Source organism: Squalius cephalus (assembly GCF_949319135.1).
Source record: "Squalius cephalus genome assembly, chromosome: 1".
Lineage (NCBI taxonomy): Eukaryota > Metazoa > Chordata > Actinopteri > Cypriniformes > Leuciscidae > Squalius > Squalius cephalus.
This window is the reverse complement of record NC_137122.1, coordinates 38,050,008-38,074,627: the sequence shown is the minus strand read 5'-3', so window position 1 is coordinate 38,074,627 and position 24,620 is coordinate 38,050,008. Positions and strand designations below refer to the sequence as shown.

The following is a 24,620-nucleotide window of genomic DNA, read 5'->3' as shown; positions in this document are numbered from 1 at the left end:
GCAGCCACGAGACGGGATTAACCGACCGTCCGCGGGAGACCCTGTGTCTTTTGGACAGGGGTTCCGGGACCGGGAGAGAATCCGGAGGGCTCGTGGTCCGTGAAAGCGGGCTCGATACTCCCAACGGTCGAACAACAGGCAGGCCGCTTGCTTTCGGGGCCGCCTTCCTAGGAAGGCATAAATTGAAAGCCTCAACACGTAGCAATCATAACACATCAAGGCCTGTGAGACCGTGTTAACAGTCTAGCGGGACGCTCCAGCCGTGCTTATTCGTGAACGCTGGAAAAAACTTTTTTAAGAGTTGTTTCCTCCTGTGGAGCTGGCCACACAATGTTGAGACGAACGGCTGCTCACTCACAAACTTCCAGGAGGATGTAACGTTACTGAGGCAAAGCCGCGTGAGCGCTAGCCTAGGGAACGTTAAAAGGACCGCGTCATCCCCGTCGCCGGAACCGGCCGGTTCGTCAACGAGAGTGAGGTTTTCCAGCGAATATGTCTTCTTCAGGGAATGCGGATTGGGCTGATGTCAGCTTAAATATTTTAGAGAGGTGGCGCTCCGGGAGTCCCCCGGTAGCGCGTTATCATCACCGTGTCCTCCATCCGAGTCAGAAAGGCCGAGCACGGCGCGCTGTGTCGTGCAACTAAAAGCCGGCTTAGTAAAAGCTAACGTTACATGGACAGCAATTACATTGACCGCAATTCTCCGGGTTCTCCTAAGCTTCTTGAGCGTGTAAAGCCCAAGCAGACCGCGCAGAACGAGAGGGTCCTTAGCGGCGATGAGAGCACCACACGCGGCCAGGCAGGCTCGTCGTGATAGGCTGTTCCCCGGAGAAGCAGCGGTTTAGACGGTTACATAGCCATGGGTGGGCCAGCGGTGAAGAACTCGGAAAAATCCGTGGCGGGCAGCCATGTAAGGAGGAGCAGGTGAAGGACAGCGAGAGCGCGGACGGCTCCGGATGCAAAAAACACAGCGGATAGGCTGAAGAAACGACTGTCACTCACGTCTGGCGGAGGCTGATCTGGCGATATGTCCTCCTAAAGACTCGAAAGTGAGCAGTGTAACGTTAATCCAACCGAACTGTGTCAGTGCAGAGATCGCGAGAAGCGAATGTCAACTGAGGAATAGCAGCGAGCGGAGAAGTTATATGCCTAGGTAAGGGGTGTGGCCTTACCTGGCATTGGCTGCGCGCTTCTGTCTGTCTAGCCAGACTTGGTGCAATTGGATGCTTCTGCAGAGGTCAGGTACGGATGCCCTTCCCCTAGGTGGATCTCGAAACGAGATGATGAAAGATAACTCACCATAAAATCTTTAGTTGTGCTATGTTGATGTATATATGAACGGATGTAATGTTACCTTCAACCGGACAAATAGAGAAGGTCCGATGATCCACTTCACTTAACAATACTTGTAGCACCTCGTCTGGCTACTGATATTGTTTCTTATTTGGGTATTCGATAAATAGCCTAGATATATAAAACTCTCTTTAAAAAGGTACACTAACAAAATTAGGGATAAGATGGAAGCAGCTCACATTCATATACTGCGTCCGAAACCGCATACTTCCCTACTATTTAGTATGGGAAAAAGAGTAGGCGAGCGAAAAAGTATGTATGAATCCAAAAGATTAGGCGAGAATTACCTGGATGACGTACTAATTATCGCGGGATTCGGACTTAAGTGCGTTCGAATATGTCTACTTTCCTACTATATAGTAGTCGAAAACAGTACGTGAAGGAAGCAGTACGTTCGAAACATCAGTATTCATAAAAGAGTAGGCGAGAAGTTCCCGGATGGCTTACTGCTTTCGGCCAGATTTTCGAGTGCTCAACCGATGGATACTCTTCTATCCCAGGAGGCCACGCGAGAGGATACGTCATTATCAAACATCGCAGAGATCAGCGACGCGGGTGATTTCAAATGTGAGTAAACACGTTCCTTGTGTTAAAATTGCATGTGTTGAACTGTAGAGTAAACTGTTGAATTGTTGAAGGTGTAAAGACATTACACAGTATAGTATAGTTGTAATTTTGCTGTAAAAACACGTTTTATTATGTATAACGTTAGCTAACAGGGGAGCTCCAGTAAGTTGCGTCTCTAAAGTGGATTTACATAAACCATATACATCTTAAAGACGCTTATTTTAAATGTCTATTTACATCTGACGGGAAAATCTTCAATAAGTATTGCAGAAGAGCACATCACAACATGAAATAGACATCTGAGTGATGTATGTGTGCTATTATGTAGAACAAATCTATAAAGTAACTAAACATAAGTTATCTATTTTATTTGTCCATTACTGTTGATAAATTGAGGAACATTTATGTTGGATAAAAAGTTAAAACAACCTCAACATGTAAATGTAGTGTTGAGCTCATCACAGAGGTAATGTGAATCTTGTCTGGATGTTACAGGGACAGATGAACAGATGTGTGTTTATCCGGTGGAGAGTGGCTCATGAAGCTGAATGCTGCCATCAAAGGCTTTGAGTGAGTATACTACAGAAATGAATAACAACAACTATTTAAATCTTAATTAGTAGTTTATTTAATTATCGTAATTTCAAACAGAGCTATCACAGCACTTTTCTGATTCTTGATTTCTGTGCATTTGCTGCATAGCTTTTGTGGTGGAGCAGGACCTGCAAGGAAAGATGATGGCGGCATTTGTGAAAAAAAGCGTTCTAAATGATACTGAAATCAAATGACATTGTACGGTTAAAATGACTGCTTTTGTGTTTATGTTTGTGCATTTTTGTAGGATCTGAAATGTCAGCAGGCTGGTGTGAGCACTGAGGATGAGGAGCCCAGAGCTGAATCCTGGAGATGGTGCCATGGATGAGTCCCTCCATCACTCCACCTGCCCTTCACTCCACCTGCCCTTACGAGACCCTCCATCACTCCACCTGCGCTTACGAGACCCTCCATCACTCCACCTGCGCTTACGAGACCCTCCATCACTCCACCTGCCTTTATTGCCTCAGATTGTGAAGCACAACACATCACGCAACAACCTCCGGCATGAAGGCACGGCTCACCTCTGGCGGTCAGCTGATTCGTCAGAATAAAGCCGCAGAATGGGAACTGCTGTGTTGAGATGGCAGAAGGATTTGGGGTTCAGCTCCTGTAGTCTACATACATGATTGTAGTTTGAATAAAGCTTTGTTTCATGTGTTGACTTGTATATGCATTTGTTTATTGTGTGATGGTGACTTTCATTCATTCATTTATTAATTTATTAATATTTCTCATTGTTGTCAATAAATAAAATATAATTATTGAATTAATGCTTTATTTAATTGTTTGAATGAAAATGTAGATATGTTCACTATATACACATCTAGAGTATATTCATGCATAGCTATGTCATATGACATACATTACATTTTGTTTTATTGAATTATATCATTTTCAGTAAAAATTTATATAATTAAGTATTGTCAAATGGTCAGCATTTATCGTTGTTGTTATTATTCTATGTTTTGTGGTGGGATGGCAATGCAATTCATTCTGGGGTAATATTAATTTTTAACAGTAATGATACTTAAATTTTTTGAGTATAAAATCAACAGTTTTCTCCAAAGGTGAACTTTCGCACAGCTGGCCTTTGTGCAGACATTAAAAACGCTGAGTAAAACCATTCTAGGTAGGGCTGTCGAGTTACTGATGTTATAAGGTGTGTAGCGACAATGCCTGACATGCGGTCACATGCTGTTCCAATTAGTAATTCCTTGTCTCCAAACACAGCCTTCGTTGTCTTTTCAGACAACGGGTCTGTCCACGGCAAAATGCCCGGTATGCCCGATGGCCAGTCCAGCCATGCTCTTGGTAACATTGATTGTGAGTCCCAGGCATTTCAAATGGCCGAGAATCAAATCCCTGTGAGCTATTAGCTCTGTTCTCGATTGCGCCAGCACCAGCCAGTCGCCGAGGTAGTTCATCACGCGAACTCCCTGATGTCTCAGAGGAGAAAGCGCTGCATCCATACATTTCATGAATGTAAGAGGTGCCAGGGCCAGACCAAAAGGCAGGACCGTGTACCGAATGGCCTGTGACGAGGGTCTATCTGACTATGAAAGTATGCATCTTTCAGATCCATTGTTACAAACCAGTCCCCCGGGCGAATTTGCGCGAGGATGTGTTTGATAGTCAACATCTTGAACGGCCATCTCATGAGAGCTTTGTTCAAATGTCTCAAATCTAGTATGGGTCTGAGGCCGCCGTCTTTTTTCGGAATTAGAAAATAACGGCTGTAAAACCCAGAGTGTGTTTGCGCGGGAGAGATTGATTCTATCGCCCCTTTTGCTAACAAATTCTGTACTTCGATGCGAAGCACGTGACCTTTGCTGCTTCTCACTGAAGACTCGACAACCGCCTGAAACTTTGGGGGTCTGCGAGCAAATTGGAGCGAGTAGCCTCGCTTTATAATGTTTAAGACCCAACTCGACACTTCGGGGATGGCTTGCCAGGCCTGCACCCTTGTGGCTAAGGATCGAACCACTGTTTGGGATGAGTCGCCTACCGTGAGGGGACTTATTAAACTTATTTTGTGATTTGTGCACATATTGAGTGTTTGACTGACTGCACAAGCTTTTGCCTGTGGGGGAGACAGTGTTACAACATGGAGGGGGCCACCTAGTGTAGGGGGACCGTGAAACCATGAGTTGTGATTGTGAAACATACTCTTTTTGTGCTTTATTTGGGTCGCCGTGAAAACGGCGTTTGTTTGTAGAGGCGCGCTCACTGCTGCGGGCCTGTTTACAATAATAAAATCCCCAGCCGCCTGAGCTAAACAGGGAGCTGCAGGGAAGTAGTGCAGGTTTTTTTAAGGGCGGTCCGGCTAGCGCGAGACACGAACCCTCTCTCTTCATCCTTGCTAGGACGACTTCGGTGGCACCAGGTCGCTCACACCGCTGGGCCGCGGGCCTTGGCGCCGGGGCATCGGGTAGCGTTTAGCCGATCACGGCTGGCGGAAGGTATCTGCCGCGGGGCGGGGCTGAGATACCTGCTTCGCTGGTTTGGCTGGTTGCGGCGAAGAAGCTGGCTTGGCCTTGTTGGACGTAGAGCTGGAGCGCTTTGGCAAGAAGTGTCGCATGGCCTGGGATGCCTTCTGTGCCTCGGTGAATCTCTGAAAACCCCGTAACCGCAGGGCCGAAGAGGCCGGTGCTGGATACGGGGGCGTCGAGAAATCGCGTCTTGTCCGTCTCCTTGATTTCCGTTAGATTAAGCCAGAGGTGGCGCTCTAACACAACCAAGCTCGCCATGCTTTTCCCTATGGCCTGTGCTGTAGCCTTTGTAGCTCGTAAGGCTAAGTCCGTCACGCTCCTCAGATCACTGAAGGCCTCGGGGTTAGGCCCAACCTTGTCCATCGACTGGAGGAGCTTGGCCTGGTACACTTGCAGCACAGCCATGGTGTGTAGAGCCGCTGCAGCCTGGCCGGAGGCGGAATATGCGCGTCCAGGGAGGGCTGAAGTGACTCTACAGGGTTTGTTGGGGTGGGTAGCTCTAGCTCGCCAGCTAGCCGCCGTGTTCGGGCACAAATGAGTTGCCACGGCCTCTTCGAGGGGCGGCAAACACTCATAGCCCTTTTCCGCTGCACCATCCACAGAGGAGAGTGTCGCGGAAACCGATGAACCCACCCGCGCTGAGTAAGGAGCGCGCCACGCCTTAGTCAGCTCCTCGCGGACTTCGGGGAAAATTGGCGCTGGTTTGTGATGAGGGGCCTGCTGGCGCCCCGAGAGAAACCATCCATCCAACCGACTACGGGGCGGCTCCTCGGGCGAGGCCCACTCGAGCTAGAGGTCCGCGACGGCCTTGGTTAGGACCCGAAGCATCTCGGCGTCGGAATTGTTCCTGGTCGCTGCAAAGCTGTCTAAAGACTGAGAAGCTCTGACGGGGTCGAGAGAGCCCGGCCATTCCTCCTCAGATGCAGCGATAGACAGGCTGTCCTCGTGGTCGCTCGGTCCCCCGAATGAGACAAGGCCCGCCACGTGGCTGGGGGGGGTGCTGGTCTCCTTCGAAGAGAACGGGGGAGGGTGTCGTCTCCGGAGAAGGCGAAGCACGTGGGGACTCGGCCGCCGTGCATTCGCTTATTTCCATGCCCTCGGGGGGTCTTTGGCTGCGGCGTTTCTTCTTCCGCGGCTGTAGTAGTGCCGGGAAGGGAAGCGCAGGTGACGCGGCCTCGCCGTCTCGTAAGAGAGCTAGCCGCGCTCGCAGCATGGAGATCGGCATGCTTTCGCAGGCCTCACATCCGCTAGCAGAGAGTGCGTTTTCCGCGTGGGTGATTCTCAGACAAGAAACGCAGCTCGCTTGTCCATCGGCCTTGTGCAGCTTGAGACCGCACGTGGCACAGGATGAACTAGACATTTTGCAATAATAGAAAGGATATAGTCGTCGTCGCCGGATAGCCACAGGTGAGACGCCGTCAGGGAGAAAACGGCAGAAAGGGCGTGATCCGCTGGCAGGAATGCTCGCTCAAACTGAAAGGCTTGATCTACGGCGAAGCTTGCAGTAATCAGTCAGGGACATGCAGTTGTGACCGTTCGAAAGGGAACTCACCTGATTTCCGTAAACGAGCTCTGAACGAGGCTTCGTAACGCCATAACTGTTTCGAAACGTTTCGAAATTTCAATGGTTCACCGCTGGGGGGCGATGATCACTGTTAGCCCATGAACCCAATAACAGAGCCCGTCATCTCTGCCAATAATAACCAACTGCAGAACCGCAGAACCATACGTCATAACAGTGTGAGGACGACAGCTCCAGCCTGACAGTCTGATGCCGGAAGTGGGCGGGGTCAAAGTCTGATGCCGGAAGTGGACGGAGTTCATGTTTAACACGGTAGAACAAGGAAAAAAAGAAGAGAAGAAGCTAAAAATAAGTTACATCTTTGTTGGATACAACATACTTAACGTTATGCTTATACAAAACGGCTCTAAGTATTTTGTAAGTTAATATTCAACAATACTTTTGATCTGTCATTGACACCATTATAACTGAACTGAGCTGGATGATAACATCACAGTTTTCTCCAGAATGGCTAACGTAACGTTATATAGATTAATTAACTGAATGAATACTTTTTTTACAACAGAAATTAATCAACACTGAACCTACTTAAGCTGGATTATGACACTATTTTGTTAAAGATCTGCCGAGACAAACTTTGTTGCATTATTTTCCTATGATCCTATGATGATTTCACCTACAGAACCATATACATAATTCAGAGAGGTTCAGCGCTAACACCTTTGGAGCAATGCACACCATGCTGCAGAAATGTTCACTACCCTTTTTGTGATAGCAGTATTTTTAAACAGACAAAACGGGACAAATTGAATAATCACATTAAAATCCACTTTAAAAAGGCTGTTGTTCATGGAGGTATGAATATCTGGAGTTATTTTTTTAAAGGTGCTGTATGTAACTATTTTTATAAAATGAATCCTTTTTTTATTGCCCGTCTGTGAAGGGGTTGTAATCACACATTACAATGATCCACTTTTCGTGTTTTGCTATTACCTCTGAAGGCCAGTATTCCTATTTTTATGTGAAGTCTCCGGGTCGGATTTTCTGCGAAATCCACCGGATGTGACGTGCATGCGCGCTCCCGAGTCTCGTCTATTGCGACGGCACTGCAGCTAACGACATGGAGTCTGATAACACCAAAAAACGACCTGCCTCCAGCACAACACAGACTCCAACACAAACTCCAAAAAAATATAAAAAACAAACAAAAAAATTATCTGCTGAAGCTCGTCAGGCCAAACGTCAATCGGGGGTGCGTTTCCCGAAAGCATCGTTGGCCAACTATGGTCGCAAGTTCATCGCAATGTCCATTGAACTATATTGGGAACGACGGAACTTGCGACCATAGTTGGCCAACGATGCTTTCGGGAAACGCACCCCGGATCGACTCAGGACGAAAACACGGATCAACATTGGCAGAGCGTTTGAATTATGGAGAGACCTCCGCTTTGTTTTAGGTATAAAAACAGGTTCATAATTGTCTGAATCAGAATCCTGAAATGAAACCAATGCAATGGCTATTTTTATTCTGATAAATTACACGTTTTCAGATATGCTGAAATAAATAATTATAAACTGTAATGAAACAGCAAGGTAAAATATAACATATACATGAGACATGAAATGAATACAAAAGACTGTTCCATGATAACAAAAAGCAGGTGCTTTAGGATGTAACTTTTATTTTATGAACTAGATCTACTGTCTAACGTCACTCATCCCACTATACGATCATATTGTTTATAATACAAAGTTCCAGACACGTTCAGTAGGCCTACAGTAATATTACTTCCTACTGTCTTATTGTTACACTGAAATTGTTCAGTCTAGTTGACTAACCGTTTTCGTTATCATTCATTGACCTATGTTGACATTGCTGATTGTGAAAGATACACGAATAGTTAGTGAAATAATGCTAGATATCCCATAAGAAATTTTACCATGATGTACTATAGTACATACCATGGTATACCATAGTAGTACCATGGTAGTACCATGGTACCTTACATATAACCATGGTACATACTATATAGTACTTCAGATATTATCATGGTACCATGGTACATTGCATGGTACTGTAGATGTTACTATGGTACATAGTATGGTACCTCAGATTTACCATGGTACCTACCATGGTACATACCATAGTACCTCAGATATAACCATGGTACATACTTTATAGTACTTCAGATATTATCATGGTACCATGATAATATCTGAAATACTGTATACTGTACAGTATGTTACTATGGTACATAGTATGGTACCTCAGATTTACCATGGTACATGCCCTAGTATCTCAGATATAACCATGGTACATTCTGCCGTACAGATATTACCATGGTACATACTACCTCAGATATAACCATGGTACCTCAAATATTACCATGGTACTTTGCATGGTCGCATGGTACAGACATCTTTTTACTTTAAGCCCGGGGTAAGAGGAATTAACACTTTAGGCTTATACTTTAGCAAAAATAAAAATAACTAATGAATAATAACTAAGCCAAATATTTTTATTTTATTTTAATTAATTAATGAACGAGTCATAGATCTCCAAAATCAGTTTTAAATTCATAATTTAATATTAATGAGATTTTTATTTAAGTAATGTTCTAATTCTAGATGTTTGTAAATGCTGCATGATTTTGACGTGGTTTAATCAATGGCCGTGCGCGTGAACTTTGAACTTTCATGTCGCTTTCAAACACTGGAGCGGCCGCGGCGCAGAGTTGCCATGGAAACGGCGCTGGACCACTGTGACTGGTAAGCAGGAAAACTCCCTCTCTCGCTGTTGTTTTCACTACTTTCAGGTGATATTAGTCTCTAAAATCACAAGAATAATACACACAACTGTTCTTGACACTTCTCTTACTTGTACAGTAATTGATACGCTTCTGTTGAATATTTACTTTTATAGACATGGTTTTGTGTCTTCGGGAAAAGTCCGTTAGCATCTCAACCGTTTTCAGAAGAGGTAAACTTAACGTTAAGTTAACGTTAACTCGGTTGAGCTTTTGTTTATGAAAGTTTGGGCTTTTAATCACCTCTTATGTGTATATGTTTTCCTTGGAAGTGAGCTCATTTATTTTACACAAAGTAACTTTAAACATAACGTATGTAATCGGTGACGTCACTTACATTTAGTGAGGAATTGGTTGAAACCTGGTTGAAACTAGCTCAGTGGTAAACAAATATTGATAAAAAAAAATGTTCTGTGATTTCAGCAGCAATAAAATAACCCATAACAGAGGGAAAGCTCCACGACTTCAACATTTCTGAAGAAAGCTGCTGCCGGAGAAGTAGGAAATACAGGTAGGAAATCCAAAACTAACGAATTAATTATTGATTTTAGGAAACAGAGCCCCTCTTCCCCTCACTATCATTGATGGCCGACCTATTGAGATAGTACAAGAATACAAGTACCTTGGCACAATAATTGATAGTTAGGCCTAGCTATGTTTTGAATCACACACTGTATACTATTTATTTAATTGTCAGAGCATTTAACGGGAAAAAGTCAAATGCAAATTTATATTTGATATGATATTGCGCAGGTGCACGTGATGCAACGCTGTCAGAAATTTCAGGACTTCAGTCGACCAAGATTTTCTTTTGTTGATTACAGCCCTACTGTTTTGTCTGTCTGTCTTCTTGTTGGTTTCTTGTGAGTAGGCTAACATACATTCTTCTGTGCTTTAAATGCTGTATGCAGTCTTCCAGAACACAGCTGCCTGTGGATGACCGTTCTGTCTGTCTGGTAAGTTATATTCACTATTAACAGAAGTATACTATAAAGTGGGACCAGGGAACTTCTGCAAATAGAAATCTGAGATAAATAGGAAGATAACAAAATTATTTTAGTTGTCCCCTTTGAACCCCAACACGACTATTTCATAACAAGCTTTTGGTAATATGACCCAATGTGATACCAATTTATGTTCTTAGGATATTCCACAGGCAATCAGGGACCGCTGCAACAAGGTCACAGCAGCCAAATATACAAACGATCTGATGCATGGCCTGTACACCACTGCATTCATGGCATCTCACAGTGTGACTGGGCTTGGGTCATCATGCAAGGGGGAGACACGACCATCACTCCCCAGTGAAGATGTTAAAAAGATTGTTGGTAAGTATTTTTTTCTTGACAGTCAGTAATGTACCATCCGTAAAGAGTGACAAATGCCTGCCGCACTGTGTAGTGTAGTGTTGTATCATTTCACAACATTAGAAAACATTAGAAAACATTGAGTGAGCCATACAGACTTAAGAAATTAAGGTAACCAGGTATTTTGCAAAGCAGGCGTGGGTATGTGTTGCCCTTACTGTTACTCTTTCACTCTCAATAGTTTGTCATTGTATCTGTAATATCTGTGTATGTATGTATATGTACCTGTTTGTACTTAATGTCAATGTATCTATCTGTAACGTGTCTGTTCTCCTTTCCTTTTCTTCCCTTCTTTTCTCTCTTTAGGTGAAGTTAAATCTGTCTTCCCAGAAAAGTCGGATGCTGAAATTGAGGGATTCATTCGCCAGAAGTTGTCAAATGCGGCCAAGATCATAAAAAGACAATCATGCTAAATCTATGGAAAAAATCAAATAAAATGAGAAAAATATTTTTTAGTTTACTGTCTTTTTATTTGCCTGAGCTAAATATTTAAATTCATGTACATTTGACAGTTGTAGGTATGGTACAAATACCATGGTACATACCATGGTACACGTCCCATTGTACTATTAAAAATACCATGGTTTATGTACCATGGTGCATATCATATGTGTACCATGGTACCATCAATATACCATGGTACATGTACCATGGTACTGTCAAAAATACCGGGGTACTAGTACCATGGTATTTGTACCATGGTACAAATACCATGGTAAAATTTCTTATGGGTAACACCACATGTCGGCAAAATACAGTCAATGTAACGTTATCATGGTACGAGCATGGAGCATTAGTTCTACGTCAAGCTGATAAAAGTAGCCTATTATGGTAATGTTGCAGTGGGAGTTTACATGAGTTTCCAGCATGTTGTGTGATGCTTTCTCCGTTGTGTTGAAAGTCTCAGTGTGGCCGCCGGTAGTGAGTGCGCGCTCTTGAGTTTGAGCACGCGCACGAGCACGAGCACGAGCGCTGTTGTTGCAATCTGAAACATCACCGCTAGAGGCCGCTGGATCCTACATACAGCACCTTTAATATACAGTGGCAATAGATATTATTTTACATTTATTCATTTGGCAGACGCTTTTATCCAAAGCGACTTGCATTGCATTTCAAGGTACACATATTTAATAGTAGTGCCTTTGGAATGAGATGGTTTTCTGCATGATTTAGACAAAATATTAAATTATCTTCATTAACGTCTAAAGGTTACACAAACAATCCACAGTGAAACTTAAGCTAACAAAACACAAACAATTATATATTTCTGTATTTATATTTTGTTATAATAATATTTCACATTCATCTATGAATGCATCCCATTAAACATGCAAACACATAGGATAAGTTTGAGTAGGGTTGGAGTTAAAAAGTAAAAGTACTATTATTTATTTGGAGCAATTAAATCAAATGTTCAAACGCTCAACCTTTGTTTTCATATCATTATTTTTTTGTTTTAAGCTTTGTTCAATTTATATTGTTAATCATTTGACTCAACAAAACAAATTGATAAAGTATAATTTTAACTTTTAAAAAACTATTAACATTTTGTTAATAGTAGTATATTGTATTTTGTTAATAGGAAAAAACATAATTCTTGTATTTTATCATATCTGAGATATTACATTTAAACGATTTAAACGTGAAAAGACACAAGATGAGTATAGTTTGCTCCTCCCGTACGTTCCGCTAAGAAGAATCGCATCTTGGCTATTTAAGTAATCCGCGTCCAACGGTACCCATATGGTCTGTACATTTATTCAAACAGATTGGGGCTTTCCGTAGCATCAGCCAACTGCTAATCCCCGCTTTCTTGAGTTTACATTTTCAATTAAATCGTTTAAATGCCTTGCTGTGCCCACTTCCGGCATCAGACTGTCAGGCTGGCGCTGTCATCCTCACACTGCTATGACGTATGGTTCTGCGGTTCTGCAGTCACATAGATATATACACTAGATGTCGCCTTGGGGCTCTAAACATGCGTCAAAAGCGCCGCCATCTTTGAACAGGGGACTTGTCGTAGGAATTAGCTAGGTAACGCTGCTATCTCCGCCTGTACTTCGAATTCATGGATGATGCCGGACTTTTGTGCTGCGCAGAGCCGGCCCGTCCATTAGGCGACATAGGCGGTCGCCTAGGGCCCCGCCTTGCCAGAGGGGGCCCCTAAACCACACAAACACTTACAATTTATTGATAATTTATATTGCTCAGAAATCGGGTGCGCGCATTTTTTAACTTCTACAAAGCTGTAAGCGAACTGAGCGAACCCAGCCAACACACCCATGTGGGGCCCAAACGGGCTGCAAATGGGCTGATATCCGGGGCCCACATGGGCTACCCAACTGGGAACCCAGCTAATTTTGGCCGCGGTTTCCGTGGTGGTCCCACATGTGTTAGCCCAGATAGGTTGATGATGGGCTCTTGATGGGCTCCATATCGGGCCCATATGGGTAACCTAGGTAGCACCCATTTAGGGCCTACAGGAGTCTGCACACATGGGTTGATGATGGGCTCTTGATGGGCTCCATATCGGGCCCATATGGGTAACCTAGGTAGCACCCATTTAGGGCCTACAGGAGTCTGCACACATGGGTTGATGATGGGCTCTTGATGGGCTCCATATCGGGCCCATATGGGTAACCTAGGTAGCACCCATTTAGGGCCTACAGGAGTCTGCACACATGGGTTGATGATGGGCTCTTGATGGGCTCCATATCGGGCCCATGTGGGTAACCTAGGTAGCACCCATTTAGGGCATACAGGAGTCTGCCCAGATGGGTTGATGATGGGCTCTTGATGGGCTCCATATATGGCCCATATGGGTAACCTAGGTAGCACCCATTTAGGGCCTACAGGAATCTGCCCAGATGGGTTGATGATGGGACCCAGATAGGTCTTATCTAGGGCTCTTATGGGCCACAACGGGTATATATATGGGCTACCATATTTGTCTGTTTGGGTTACCTTATTTTACAGTAAACCCCTAAATACAATCATTACATGTAATCCACTAAACTATACTAAAATGTTAAAGGTATTCAATGAACAGAAACCAGTAGTTCACTTTTAAAGTTACTTTATTAAGCAAGTACAAGTATCACAAAACAAGAAAAGAAAAAAGTAATATATATATATATATATATATATGCATATCTGAAAAATTAACCATTTCACAAACAAAACAATAACCGTGCAGCTTCTCACTCCTCTGTTGTCGCTCTCCCAACGGCCCTTTGAAAAGAGAAAATAAATCAGTCAACCATTATGCCACTTTTTTAATTCCTTTTCACAGTTCAATCAGATGTGTCAGGTTAGCCTTTTGGTGCCCCACATCAAGTGTATCTAGATAAGGGGTTTGCAAACCTGTCCTGGAACACCCCCTGCACTGCACATATTGGAAGCACAAAATGTACATTTTGACCAACTTTTACCACTTTGAAGTAATTTCTAAAAAATAATTAGTGTTGAAGATCATTAAACCGTTATGCTGCCTCATAAGTCTGTCTGAAATCAGAATGGTTACTGCTCAAATAAATAAAAACTAAACTAAATCGGTTTTGTGAGGCACCTTAGTGTGTAAACGCTGCCTGCTAAGTCGTTGCCTGATAGGGCAGCGAGGCAATGAGTCAGCTGCCTAAGTTTTCAGATGCAGACTTTGTACGTTTCCCTCATCTAATATACCGGATTCATCACATTAGCTCATTTATAGAAACTGCAAGATCTGAAGTGGGTGTGCAGTACTGAGGGTTCCCAGGACAAGTTAGAAAACCAAATATTTGCCCATCATTCATCCAACTCAAATATTGCTTATCACTTGACATGTAAGTAGTAGCAACTTTACAAAGTCTACTCGCTCTAATGTTATGTTACAGAACATATTTCTCCTGTTTTACAACATTTGCACTGGCTCTTAGTTCAATTTTAAAAACTAAACAAGTTGGCTCCTTATATCTTCTTCATATACACTTCCTCCACTACATCCTAAGATCGGCTTCTGCACTTACACTTGTTCTTCCACGCACTCGGACAACTTCCATGGGGTCACAAGCTTTTGGTTGTGCTGCTCCTGATGCCATCACTTCCTCTTCACTTCTTGCCTGCTGTCTGTACTATCCTGTATAAATAAAAGCAAGAAAAACTCAATACAAAATAAGTCATGTACAAGATTTTCACTTTACAGTTCAATTAGTCGGGTAGAAAACAAAGTATACAACACTATCCATTCTAAAACACATTTTATGTATTCACACAAGCAATTCTTCAGAGCCCCAACATGGAATTGTAAAAAAAATAATATTACTCCCATGTGTCAGTTACGATTACTATAATGATAAGGTCATGATTTCATCTTTAAAACAGATGAAGAAATCAACAAATTGTGGTGTTGAGCTGAGAGGGTTGTGGTCTGTTGCTCTTTGAATTATATCTTTCAATGCAGGTTTATATTGTTTCAACAATTTGCCTGACCCCTGGGGGCTCCGTATACAGGGTTCCTGCAGGTTTCAGTTAGTCAAATTTAAGACCTTTTTAAGACATTTTAAGACCATAAAGATTGAAATTTAAGACCTACACGACGCATTGCCAAAAAATATTCAAATCAAAGAATTCATTTTATTTCAATGAATTCAGTAATTGAAAAAGCATTAACTTAATTTACATATAAAGCAATCACATTAGTAACCTTCCAGACCCAACAATGCGTGTCAGAGAAAAGAACAGAATTAGATATAATTTTTTTTATAGAAAATTGTACTTTGCATATTATAGGCCTACTGTAAAAAACACATAATTGGATGATTTTAGTTGATCATAGTTGATCATAATTAGAGATGAAATGGCATGAACATTTCATTTAATTATTATAGTGCCAAAAATGATCACTTATCACAGAATCCTGTTCAAAAAGTACTAATACTACACAATGAAATCAATTCACCAAGTTTTATGTCGAAAAACAGCAAATAACAAATAAAATTAGCATCAATACGCACTAACATAAACATTAAAATAATACGATTAAAAATGATAGCCAGATTTTAAAAGTGTCTTGCAACATGTTATATACTATACTATGTACAAGTTCAAATAAAGTTGACAAAAAAGGTTTTTATAAAAAGATAAACCTCTTTAAGATAAATAAAATTTATTATTAAAAGTAAAATTTGGTCCGATTTTCCCGTGGCGTCTGTCGTTGCTATGCAACTCCACAATGACAAAAAAGTTTTAGTGGCTAAGGCCGTGTGTCCACCAAAGCGTTATTAGCCAGCTGAAAACGCTAGGCGCTCTGCTAAAAACGCTCAGCTGTGGGCGCTTTCGAGCGTTTTGGCAGCGCAGCGTTTTTTCAGTTGAGACGGTTGAGACCGAGACACTTTGCTTGTTATGATACGGAATATCCGCGAAAGTCAGTATCTCATTTCACACATATTTTGTTTCTGTGTTGATTCTATATTAAAATGTCAATACAATGTAATGTATTTTATCTGGCTCTTGATTTTGTTCCGTTATTATGCTTGTTGTTGTCATCTGTTGACGTTGTACAAGCAGAATCATGTGGCGGACGCGGTTGGTCGGTGTGGTATTAGTCCCGCCCCTCTTCCACTGTGATTGGACGGTTGGGTAAAAAGTGACAGTGATGAGCGCTGCGTTTTACCAAAAGTTGAACATTCTTCAACTCTCGGCGACCAGTAAAAAACGCCGAACGCTCAGCGCTTCAGCGTGAAAAAGACGCTCAGCGCCTCGTTACGCTCATGGCGTTTTAAAAACGCGGCGCTCCCATTGAAAACAATTGAAAAAACACGCCAGCCGCGAGTAAAAACGCTTTGGTGGACACACGGCCTAATGGATTTCCACAGCCGAAAAACGCTTGCTGTAGCTCTGTTACAAGATTTATTTACGGAGAAGAGAAAAACACCCGTAGTGTTTGGGTGCACCCGCATCCTTCATGTCTTTTTTCATGTTGCTGCGCCTGGAAATAAAACGAGCGCGTCGCTTCAATTATAAGTGCGCTTACCGCGCGCCTACATTTGAATGAACTTGAGCGCGGAAAAGGTGCGATATGTGAACTGCCTCTAGGTGAGCGACTTAGATACTTTTTTGCTACTTTGTAATAACTTTATGCGGCCAGCGTTTCTGGAAATGAACGAGGGTAAAATCTTTTTTAAGACCTGACTAAATGAAATTTAAGACCGCGGATGAAAATCTGGCTGTTTTTAAGACGTTTTAAGGCCTTAAATTTAAAGTTAAGAATTTAAGACATTTTAAGACTTTTTAAGACCCCGCGGGAACCCTGGTATATTTCTGATAATATTTGTGGAGAAACATTCAGAATCCTAACCATACATTGTAGGCTACTAATTAAAAGTAATTTATTAAATCAAGTAAAATAAAAAATAACACAAAAGGCCAATGAATCTGTACCAGAAGTGATAGTGCAATGTAGCAGCTAAAGAATAATCCTCCACCAAATTGCCAGTAATCAGCTGGTCCTTGGCGAATCTGAAGAGGGGGAAAGAAGAAATTATTCAATGAAAAGTCCTTAAAAAGCAGTATTTTCTTATATCATTCCTTCAAACAATCTTAAATAAAAACAAAAACAAACGTTTGCCATTATAACATTCACACTACATGAACTGAGTAATGTCAAGGGCTGGGTAAAAAATATTGATTTCTCGATTTTATTTGATTCTCATTTTTACGAAACAATATCAATTCTTAAATCCCAAGAATCGATTAGTCAACCTGTTTTCAGTTGATGAATGAATGGAACATTGTAGCGTGCATCCCATCCAATAAATCCAGCCCTAGTAATGTCATCTTTGAGACTGTTAGTTGTTACATGATGATTAAAAATGTAAACATAAACTTTAAGCATGGCAATCCCATCAGAAATGTGTATCATTGCAAGGGAAGCACACACACACAAAAAAAAAAAAGTAAACAAATATATTTCCAATACTGTTATCAGTGTTTGAAGAGGTTATGTCAACATACTTCTAACGAATAAATGACTGTTTTATCACTTTACTCATTCCAACGCTTTTTTACCTCTCATGCGTTTTTAAACTAACGTTAGCTGACATTAAACACACAACGTTACCAACAACAAAACACAGCAATGTCAGATGGTACTAAATTACATTGAAATACGTGCTTATATTGCTACAGCAGTACAAAAACACACACAGAGATAACTTATTGAACGTATAAGGTTGCATTAAGCCTATGACTGTTAACGTTTCTCATGTCCATAAACGTTAACGTTAATTTAACTGACTGCTATAAGGACTGAAAAATGTTTTCTTACCTGATATCGCCAGTATTTTTACAGACCACGTACGAACCCTTCCTCTGTTCACATTCCAGCTTTTGTTCTTCATTGATATCAACTTAAATTCGCTCAAAATTTAAGAATTCAACAGGCAGATATAAAATAATCCAGGTCTGACCGAGTAGGCTAATCAATGCAAGCAGCAGCTCAGCTGCTGCTCAGTGCGCGCCTATTTTAAATTTGAAAATACGTCCGTTACTCTCGGTCGGTGACTGAGCCGCGCAGAGCCGCGCACATTCTCATTGGACAGTTTCCTGGAAGACAGACAGATTAACCAATCATGCTCAAAGTAAAACGGCGAAACAACCAATAACAATAGTTTAATAACAGTTAACATAGCGGTGTATTGAGTTTTATTTGCAGTCTGTATTATTATTTAATTAATTAGTCAAATGACATGACAGTGTATGAATACAAATGTAATAATGCAATGTAAACGGTTAGGCAAGCAGACAAAATTGTAAATTCAAACAAAATCACATAAGGCAAAAGGTTTGAAACTATTATTGTTAATAATGATAATTATATTTTAACATATACTGAAGAGCTGTTATATCAAAAAAATTATGAAATGCTAATTAATTGTCACAATAATGTTGAAAGGCAGATATTTCTGCTGTATATTGTTTCAACGTACAGATCTTGTAAAAATGTCAACGCTGATTTAGAAGTGTTTTAAATCTTTTACTTTTTTCTTTTCTTGTTTTGTGATACTTGTATTTGCTTAATAAAGTAACTTTAAAAGTGAACTACTGGTTTCTGTTCATTGAATACCTTTAACATTTTAGTATAGTTTAGTGGATTACATGTAATGATTGTATTTAGGGGTTTACTGTAAAATAAGGTAACCCAAACAGACAAATATGGTAGCCCATATATATACCCGTTGTGGCCCATAAGAGCCCTAGATAAGACCTATATGGGTCCCATCATCAACCCATGTGGGCAGATTCCTGTAGGCCCTAAATGGGTGCTACCTAGGTTACCCACATGGGCCCGATATGGAGCCCATCAAGAGCCCATCATCAACCCATCTGGGCTAACACATGTGGGGCCACCACGGAAACCGCGGCCAAAATTAGCTGGGTTCCCAGTTGGGTAGCCCATGTGGGCCCCGGATATCAGCCCATTTGCAGCCCGTTTGGGCCCCACATGGGTGTGTTAGCTGGGGCAAGCTCTGTCCAGATTGTCCTCTGGTGTCTGCGGATGAATCCACGTTGAGCTGGGAAACGTGATGTAAATGTTTGCGCGTGAATCCGTGGCCAACAAAACCAAAATTAGCTGGGTTCCCAGTTGGGTAGCCCAGGTGAGCCCCGGATATCAGCCCATTTGCAGCCCGTTTGGGCCCCACATTTGTTGGCTGGGGATCTTGTAAAAATGTCAACGTTGATTTAGAATGGTTTTTGTTAATCTTTTTCAACAACAAACTGACATTATTTCAACCATATTTCAACGTTGAAGGTCGGTCATGTGCTGGCTGGGTATGTAGCCTACTCATTTCCCATTAGTGAACTGACTAGGTCTCACATAGGGAGCCCATCTGGGTTTGCCCATGTTGGACCTACTTAGTTGACCCAAGTGGGCCCCAGATAAGAAGCCCCTTTTGAGCCCATGTCCATCTGTACCCCTGTAGCCCATTTGTAACCCATATGGGCCCCAGATAAGAAGCCCCTTTTGAGCCCATGTCCATCTGTACCCCTGTAGCCCATTTGTAACCCATATGGGCCCCAGATAAGAAGCCCCTTTTGATCCCGTGTCCATCTGTACCCCTGTAGCCCATTTGTAACCCATATGGGCCCCAGATAAGAAGCCCATTTTGAGCCCATGTCCACTCTGTACCCCTGTAGCCCATTTGTAACCCATATGGGCCCCAGATAAGAAGCCCCTTTTGAGCCCATGTCCATCTGTACCTCTGTAGCCCATTTGTAACCCATATGGGCCCCAGATAAGAAGCCCCTTTTGATCCCATGTCCATCTGTACCCCTGTAGCCCATTTGTAACCCATATGGGCCCCAGATAAGAAGCCCCTTTTGAGCCCATATCCATCTGTACCCCTGTAGCCCATTTGTAACCCATATGGGCCCCAGATAAGAAGCCCATTTTGAGCCCATGCCCACTCTGTACCCCTGTCGCCCATTTGTAACCCATAGGGGCCCCACATAAATGTGTTGGCTGGGAAGCATTGCATGGACCTGACTAAACATGTTACAGTTCACAAAGACGGTGAGTAGGCTATCTAATATATTACCCAGACCTACAACATACATAAACAGGATAGCTCTGTATAGTTCAAACATGACAAATTTCCAAAAAAGATAATACATACATAACAATAGAATGAATAAAATACGAAAACATAAGAAATATACACAGTAGCGCGTCACACGCTAATTTGCATAATACCGCCCGAGATATAGTGGGAGAGCTCGAGTATTGAATTATCACAGTATTCACACACACGGATTCCACCACACTTCTCTCCAAAATGCTCACGTTTTAGAAACAAGAGACATTTTTTTTTTTTTTTTTTTTTTTTTTTTTTTGTGGCGCCCTTACTCTTTAGTAATGCTTAATTTCTTAGGCCTATATGAGGCATTTTGCATGCGTATGGATGTTCACACGAACGAAATCTTAACCAGACAGCATGGGATTACATTTACTCTGTGGATCGTAGTAGTCAAGTTGTTTTTTTAAAAGTTAAGTGTACATTTCTCTAGCCTGGGAAAACCCAGACAACTTCCAGCAAATTTAGATTTGCTCTGCAAGTAAGTTACTACTGAGAATGGTCTGGTTTTAACCAGGCTAACATTTCTCTGCTTGGAGGAAGAAAATGAACTGTGATCGCACAGAAAATGAACTGTGAATGTGCTGTACTCTTTAGATATTATTTGAAATAACCCTTGTGTTTAAAATGTACAATATGCAGGAGTTGATCCTCAATATCCACTTTTGGCTGTGACGTGCTGTGTTTTTCATAACTTTTGATTTTTTACCGATTGTAGCCTACTCAAACCTTTTAATAAAAAATAAAATAAAAAAAGTGTGACGCTTGTAACCTGTAAGTACAGACCTAATAGTATGCTTGTCCTCTCCCTGTCAATCTTCAAACAGTACTGTACATCCATGATTATTATACATAAAATTCCACAAATCTCATGTAGGCTATGTGTGAGTTTTGCACACGGATACAGTGGGCTCAAGGGCTTGTTTCTTCCTTGCAAACTGGGGATGGAGGTGTGGAAGGACACTGGAATTTGTGAAAATGTCAACTGTTTAAAGCCTTTCTTTAAAGTTAATTTCGTTTTGTATAAATTGTATCTTAATTTTAATCAATTTTATTTAACCACGGAGCATTGCACGTTAACTGGAGCGCATCTCATCCTAACTTAACGAAACTCAGTATGCCTCACACAGACATGAGAAATACATCAAATACACAAAGTTTGAAGAGTCTTTAAACGAAATTATTCAAAACGAAAGAAAAAGACTACTCTCTGATAACGTAATTCATGTGCATTTCTCTCTAAAGGCGCGTTCACTACGGATATGGCGATCGTCAACTTCATCTTTGCAGCAGACACTAGGCTTGTTCGACTTCATGCAGCTCTGCGCAGACCGATCGGCGGCTAACTTGAAGCAGTGCATGCCGGTTAAAATTTTTGTCCGACTTGATCCAGCGCCGATGCCACGTGACTGTGACGTATGCCATCAAAGTACCGCGAGAGCGATTCGAGAGTAGCCGGAGAACTCAGACACGGCTGCGTTCAGACCTGACAAAACGTTGCACAACGTTTTTTAAACAGAAACGGTGATGCGTTGAACACACTGTTCTGATGACGCAAGAGTTGCAACTATGGCAGCTGAGAAGGCCATTCTTTGTGTTTTTTTTGTGAAGAATTTTCTGAGCCTGCTGAAGTTGGTATAAATATGTGTTAATATGCCCGTTGTTACAGTTAGGCCTACTGCACTTGCCGCCCAGAACAAAAGAGAACATCCCAATCGAGTGAAGGGATTGCTGAAACTGAAATGGAAGCACACATCTTACCTAATTCAGACTAAGACACATCTATTGAGCCTCACATACTGACTTTATTTGTAGTTCATACTGTTTTTACCCTGTATTTTCTTTCTCATTTTTAGGAAAAGCACTTAATTACCATTGTTTATTTCTATACCAAATGTCATACACTTGCAATGAAGCTAAAAATATAAACAACTAGGCTACATCATTATGTTGATTATCCTATATTTTTACAATAAAACTTACGACAAACATGTCTTCTAATATCCTCAGATGTTGCGTATAACGAGCTGCATGAATTTTTCGGGATCTTCGGAGGACTGAGGTGATTGTATTTACTTTATTTTAATAAGCCTCTTGTCGTACTGCAATCAATTTTTTAAAAAGTGTGCAGAATCCACTCTCCCTGAGTGCATTCCATAGATATCATATAAAGGCTAGATGTCTTAAGGCGGAGTCACTTCCGGCATCACCGGCGGCCATCTTAGGACAGGACTCTGTGAATTAAGGTGAGTGAGCAGCACGCACACAAATCCTCTTATCTCGCTGAAATCTGGACAGATTTACAAACGGTTTGGTTTCTTACAAACGTTATTAACGTGGCTATAATTCTGAATGCTTAAACATTTTGAACATAATTATTCATATGTATGCAGTATAATAGCTACATCTCTGACGTTTATAACAAACCAAACCGTTTGAAAATCGGTAGAAAATTGAGCAAGTTATGGTTATTTAAAAGTACATGCACCATGTTATGAGTGAGCGAGCATCCTGTCGTAAGATGGCCGCCGTGTGCGGATGTCGAGCTCCATTGGCCAGCAGCGCGGACGAGCCATCTAGCCTTTATATGATATCTATGGTGCATTCGGCGAGAGTGAGGGCGGAGCGTTGATTTCACGGCTTTACTTCCTGCTCACGACTGCGCAGGTCTGGTCCCGAAATCGCTACTGCGCAGACTCAAGTTCCAATATGTCAGCGCCATATCGGGACTCTGGCGGCTTCAGTTCTCATCAATGGAAGAGAGCGAAGGGGCGTCGTCCATCTTTTTTTACAGTCTACACGCAACACATGTGATCGTTGTCATGCAATGGATCCGGCCAATCTTGGAACAGCTGTGTCGTCATCAGCGCACGTGCAGCCCAGTGCAGCCGCTCTTGAGAAGCTGCGCTGGGGCACGTTCAAGTTCAAAACGGTGCGCAACGTTTTGCTACGGTTCCCGGGTTGAACGTCATGTTTCCTGGAAACGGCGTGCACCGGTGTGCAACGGGGTTTGAGATACGTTTTCTCTTGTTTGGTGGGTGTGTCAGAACTGCAGTCCAATCAGCAGCAACATGTATATAAAGCACGCAGTATTAAAGTGAACTCGCACAATGGGTTTAAGGAAAGTAATTTAGCTACAAATGTGTTCGATGCAGCTCGGTTATGGGATCAAATTCCCGCCAAATATATAGCGGTCACGTATAAAAAATAATAAGCGTGAATCAAAAGTTTAAAAATACATGTAAAAATATATTGCACAAACTGAAAAAAAGAATGCAAAATGATCAGAATAGCAAACAACGTGGTCACGGATGAAAATATAATAAGCGTGAATAAAGAAATAACAAGCATGAATAAAAACTTTAAACACATTAAAAGTTATTTTGCACAAAACTTAAACTTATGGTCATGCTTTGTTAAAAAGTATGGTTTTATTACTGTGTACTTTGTGCTTTCTTGCATTTTCTGCTCATATTTTACTCTTTTGTACGCTTGTGATGTTTTTCTCTTCGCTCTTCTTTCTATGTTCTGCGCTTGCTCTTCCAAATGTTGCAGTTCGAGTTTCATGTAAATTAGGGCGGGCTTCTAGTTCTAGATTGACAGATACTCCTCTAGCCAATCAATCGAAGAGGGGAGTTGACGTCACACTAATGCGACTCGTGGTACAAGCTGTTTATGTTTGTACAATTTCTTCAATTCCATTATAATATACTAAAATGTTATTTTTCTAATACTTTTATATACTGTTCAATTTCTTATTTGTGCTTTGATATGTGCATTTATTAAATTAATTATTTTCGCTTGGCATACCAGCGTGATTGCGTCACCGCCATAGACTGTAAAAAAATAGGTCACCGCACACTTCAGTGGGTGGTGCGCGCCCGTGAAGCACTTCATTCTGAGTAAATATAACAACAAAGAAGCACTGCTGCACTCTCTTTTATTTCATTTTTACATTTTTATTTCATTTTTCACTGATTCTTGGGAATTTGGATAAAACAGGTTTTAATTTTGAAAATAAAAAGTTAGTAAAATTACAAAATCTGAAGATATATTATTATTGACCAAGGTCTTGGCTGTTCAGCAATATATCGGTGCAACCTCCTCATTTTGTATTTTTTTCATAAAATAGGCGTTTTTCCAGTTATTACTTTGTTTTTGTCAACACCGTCAGACACAATAAAAAGCAAATCATTTTTTATTTATTTGGTCTAATATGTATTTAGAGTTTTTAAATCATTATCTGGCATTCTTAGTACACATATTTGCTGTTAAGTGTTAAATATTCACTTTTTTTCATGTTTTAT

The 24,620-nt window shown here is 41.6% G+C and overlaps 1 protein-coding gene and 2 long non-coding RNA genes across 3 annotated transcripts in view; 1 reads left to right on the top strand and 2 right to left on the bottom strand.

Annotated features, from left to right (window-relative positions):
- The window catches only part of LOC307154331 (uncharacterized protein), a 780,250-nt gene that overhangs the window by 33,624 nt on the left and 722,006 nt on the right, over window positions 1–24,620 (bottom strand). The gene's annotated exons all lie outside the window — the stretch shown is intronic.
- Window positions 9,210–11,112, top strand: LOC307154579. Its single transcript, XR_013820389.1, has 5 exons — window positions 9,210–9,297; window positions 9,759–9,846; window positions 10,247–10,291; window positions 10,480–10,663; window positions 11,009–11,112. It is a non-coding gene; the product is annotated as an uncharacterized lncRNA (long non-coding RNA).
- Window positions 13,700–17,150, bottom strand: LOC307154600. Its single transcript, XR_013820398.1, has 3 exons — window positions 17,120–17,150; window positions 14,707–14,816; window positions 13,700–13,933 (listed from the first exon to the last, which is right to left on the bottom strand). It is a non-coding gene; the product is annotated as an uncharacterized lncRNA (long non-coding RNA).